Below are 5,561 nucleotides of genomic sequence, written 5' to 3' on the forward strand. Positions count from 1 at the left end.
CTTTAATCTGGGAAAAAAAATGTGCAGGCAACGAAAATTAATTGAATTGAAAAATCAGATGAAAAATAATGAAAAAATAAAACCCTGAAATCAACAGAATACTGTTTTACGGGGGATCATCAGAAGTTGTTGAAATATTCATAATATATCCACATCAGGCATATTTGTGTGAAGAATATGTTGAATCACGTGATAAATTTCAAAATTCCAATTGTTATTTCTTTGTTAATTATTTTCTGAGAAACAAAATTTGGCTTGCAATTTAATGACTTTATCCATCCAGTCGCCATTAACGAACCCTTCAAGCTTTCAGGGTCCCTTTTGTCTCTCTCTCTCTCTCTCCCCAATTCCACTCTGTATATATTATGAAAGTCTATACGTATACGTATGTATCTGTTTTTCTCTTTCTATATATTTCTTGTATGTTTCAACGAGGTGGAAAGGAAAGGAATGGAATGGACAGAATCCTTGGAAAGTTGGAGGGTTGAAGAATTCTTTAATTTTGAAGTAATTTTTATTTATTTTCAAAGGATTCTGATCTTAACATGCTGCTCTGATACCAATTGTTGAATATTTATAATCATGCTAAGAATCAAGAATCACCAAATTTTATTTTTGAAGGATTCTGATCTTAACATGTTGGCTCTGATACCAATTGTTGTTGTTAATTTCAATCATGTTAAGAATCAAGAATCACTACATAATAAATTAATAAAATGAATTCATACCTGCGGAAGTCATTGTTGATATGAATTATAGTTGTAATAGTAGCCAAGATATTCCCCTCCTTGCTCCTCACAAAAGTATTAGCTATCAATGAGGCAAGCTAATGAAAACTATTGAGAGGAGAGGGGACCTAGCCTTTATATATAGGAAATAATTTGAGCCGTCCCATTACGACTAGAATTCTGATTAGGGTTTATTTCCGGCCCACATATTTTAAATTACCACATCAAATTAATTACAACCCGTAAGGTATAAAAGGCCCAATTGATCGCTTAATAAATTTAGCCCAAACACAAATATCATTATGAGTCATACATCTAACCCGTAAAATTTTGCAATCGAATGTGAAGCCCACATATGGAATTATTAATTATTCCAACAATAATCACTCAAGCATGGGTTGAATTGTACCCAAATTTGAATCCCTCGTAACCGTCTGAAATCAGTCTTTCAAAACAAACCCATAATTAGTGCCCAAAACACGTCCTAAAAGTTTTTGATCGTTTAAAAACCCTGCTTGATGTATAGGGAAAAATTGCTAGAGGATTTATAGGGAGGATTTGACATTTTTCCAAAGAAAGAAGGAAAAACAATTGTTTCCTTGTACAAGGGGAATAATTAAGGGTGTATTTAATTGCAAAACTCATATGGAAAGAAAATAAATTTTAGGCAATTAAATTACCTAAAACTTATTTGCATGAAAATTGTCAATTAATCGTGTTTGATTTATTTAACTTTTAACCTAGAAAATGTTATACTTGTTCATTTCTTATTGATGAGTGGATGAGAGAGAACGTAAAGAGAAAGAGAGAATTATATGAAAAAATAAAAACCCGCTCCCCTAAAGAAATTTTTTTCTTATTTTCAAGTAAAATATAATCACATGATCAAAACTTGGAAAATGTTTTCTATGAAAAAATGTCAATCAAACAGTACAAAAATAAGAATTTAAGTGAAAAAACGATATTTTTCTTGAAAATTATTGACAATTAAACACACTCTAATTATTTAATCGATAATTTTTGTGACAGCACCTATAGGCTATAACCTCCCTTGCATTTATTCCCAGTGCAAGGGTAATAACTCATTGTTTAATCTGTCCGACAATTTTTGTGGAATTTTGTAATTAGCGGAGATCTGGGACTTTGGGAAAGTGAGATTTTCTTATCGTATATATAACAGATTTGATCCTTTCTCAAATTAAGTGCCCGATGAATTTGACTTATTTTCCCTATAGATAGGTGTTTAAGGTCTAATTCTGTCATATTTTGCCCACGTGTTTGGTCTCTGTGCAATCTTCCCAATTTATGTCACAAGTGGAAAAATATTTAGTTTATTATAAGTTGGAAAAATTGGTGCATGAATTATATCTTATTAATAAAACATATTTATATGCAAAGACAACAAATTTACGATTTACACGCAAAATATCTAATAAGAATATTGACTTACTGAAATTAAGATTAAGAGTATAAATTTTGATTTATTGAAACGTAAAAAATTAAAAAGAGATAAAATGAAGCGAAGTATGCAAATACAAATCTCTTTAAAACGGATTTCATCATTGCTTTGGTGCTAATTGGGTCAAATCGACATCTATCTCTCAAGATACAATGTTTCTTTCAAATTTATATAGTACAATATTAATTTTGTCGGACAACCAACTCTTGATGTACTTTTATAGTATGAAAGATATTGAATACTAATTATTGAACACGAAATTTAAAAATAATTAAGACATTATTTTGACATAATTTGGAGAAGAAAGAAATTAGAAATCAATTACATGAAATTGATTTGGAGTGAAAAAATGGAATTAGGGAGATCATATTTATAGATTTTTCACGTGTCTCTTCGAATGGTTTTGGCACAAATTAATTTCAACCATTATATTGCATATTTCATGATTGATGATCTAGATCGCACCTTATTAAATATCTTGAATTTTTAATATGTACATTTTGTACTTGAAGAGTCATATCTAATCGATGCACCCGTTGAAGATTTTTCTAATTCACATTTTATTCTATATATACCCTTAAATTCCAACATTATTATAATCATTTATTTCTTAAGTCGACAGACAATTTTTTCTAGTTAAAGTCTAATAAATCTATGCTACATAAGATACATGTTATTAAAATAAAAGAACTAGCCCAACAAAATTTTGTCGGACACTCTTGTGAGTCGTGACAGAGAAAGAAGAGGAAGACTCCATTATCCAAATATTTCCATAATAATGCATACTAAATTATTCTAAGAAGCGTCAATGAAGACAATAGTCCATCTTGAATTAGTTAAATTAATCAATAATCTTATGCTTCGTTTAACATGACTTTCATTTTTCTGTAGAAGAGTTTTTGGAGGAAGTTACTTTAGTTTTTGTTTAAAAACTAATTTTTAAAGAAATTTTCTATTTCAAAAGTGCTTTTAAAGAAAGACACGTTGTATCAACTTTCTCTAAAAACTTTCCAAGTAAAAGAAACATTTTCATAAAATTAGTCAAAAGAATCAAAATCAGCTTTTAAATCTCAAAAGCTCATTTTGACGTTTTAAAAGTCATGTTAAACAAATCCTTAATCAATCGTAAAATATTGTTCCATCGAGAGTTATGGACTAATTATTCAAAATAAAGAAGAAACTTTTATTACATTTTTATTTTTCCGATACTTTCTAGTTAATCTACTTTTTTTTTTTTATCAAAGTGAATGTGTCTCACTAATTTTCTTTTTATTAGACATGGTTATTCAGTGATGCAATTATATTTGTACTAAAATGTCATCTGAACAGAATGGACGACGGAGACTAGAATTTCGAAATGGACTGAAAATTCACGTAAAAATTTTGCCGAGTTTAACTTGAATGCCTAAATATTTAAATTCACGCGGAAAAGAAAGAGAAAGTTTAAATAGAGATCAAAAATATTAAAAAATTTAGTAAAATCTAGATGAGAACCCCTCTAAAATTCACGTCAATTTTGTTTAGAGTCTGTTTGGGAGTGATTTTTTTTCAAAAAAAATGATTTTTTGACCGTTATTTTACAATTCCAATCGTCATATTTGACTTTTTCTCTCACAGGTGGACTCCACTTTTCTCCTAACGGTCAAAAAATCAATTCTCAAAATTACTCCCAACCAGGCTCTTAGTTTGACAAGATTGCTCAACAGCTCAACATCTAAAGAAAGAAAATTTGATATAAGAGAGAAGTATATATTTCTAAAAAATTTCAGAAGATAAAGATAACCATTACTTACAAATCCAAATCTAGTTAGTAGACAAAATTAATTTTCTCAGAGAGTAATCCTGCATTCCATATGCAATACTGGCATGGACAAGCCTCTTTATATATGTAATTGAACTCAAGAGGGAAATAATGATAACAATTCATAATAAATGCCATAAAAAAACAGCCCTCAACGTGCGGATGACAGTAAAAAGTCTTCGTCAGTTTATTGAATCTCACTGTAAATTTTGGTTTCATAAATTGTATGTCGAACATATCATTAACCTCACTATCTCGATTGTCTGCAGAATCAGTGAACCTTTTGCGAGCAAAAGTAATGATATGAGCGCAAAGTAAAGTTTGGGATTGAACAAAAAAAAGAAATAATGGGGTCCGAACCTTTAGAAAAATATAATTATATTATAAAATTGAAAAGGAGCCGAAATTATTTCATTCAAGCTTTATTGAGAAGATGAACACAGTACAATCAAGAACTCATTGATTGTTTGCACTGAAATGCTATCCGGAATTACCTAAGCAGAATAACTGACAAAAGGAAGGATATGCACCAGATTGGAAGCTATATGCGTATGGGCACATTTCATGGGGAAAATACAAGAATTTTGCCCCATGTACAAGGGATTGGAGGTGGGTGATTATTTAAAAAAAAAAAAAAATTCTCCCACCCCCCAATGGATTGTGAGTATTCTATACAGGCTCTGTGAACACAGGTCTGTACAGCAAGCAGAACTCAAAATATAAAGTGAGTGATAATTCATTGGATTTGATAAGCGTTATTCAACTCTAACGAATTTTCAGCGGGACTCAAAAACATATATGAGTTAGTTATAGGTGTTACTCTATATTCGTTTGATATCCTTAGAAATTCACTTGGAATTATATATCAATATTAAGCATATAAAAGGCACAAGACATGTCATCCTGCATACTTGACAACGATATTCAATTTTCAAACATCTCGACTCCTTAGCATCAAAGAACTTTCATTAGATAATCCTAATCTCAAGTTAGACGTTGTATTGCATGTCTCTTCCCATGCCAAAATCATAAAGTAACAATAATCGAAGATTATGACTATTTAAAGTATAACAATATTTCGAACGAATACTTATCAACGAAGATAAAATTCTTGAACCTATAATGGGTTAAAATTGTTGATCATTGAAGATGAATGCCAATGAATATACCTTCTTTAACTCACATATTCACAAACCGATGTAAATGCCCTGCTTATTTGTGCGTTAACTATGTCCTTACACTAAACTAAATCCTGGACCCCCAAGATCCTTGCCTCTAGAACTTTGGAGGGGGTAAATCGCAGGTTATGCCTCAATTGGATCACAGGTTCCCCCCACCGCCTGTACATTTCTGCGCACAAGAGATCCTCCTCCAAAGTGATTGCTCCATACCAAATACATCTGGCCGCAGGTTCCCACCAGGATTCGAACCTCCACACTGTCGCTAGAAACAAGACAAATGTTGATTGATTCACCAGTTGAGTTGTGCCCCGGGAGGCATGACATTAAGTATTTTATGGCTAGATATGGTGCCCATAGTCTATTCTTTCTCATAAATTCTACTGTCAATTGAA

Source organism: Olea europaea, unplaced genomic scaffold (genome assembly GCF_002742605.1).
Source record: "Olea europaea var. sylvestris unplaced genomic scaffold, O_europaea_v1 scaffold973, whole genome shotgun sequence".
NCBI classification, from domain to species: Eukaryota; Viridiplantae; Streptophyta; class Magnoliopsida; order Lamiales; family Oleaceae; genus Olea; species Olea europaea.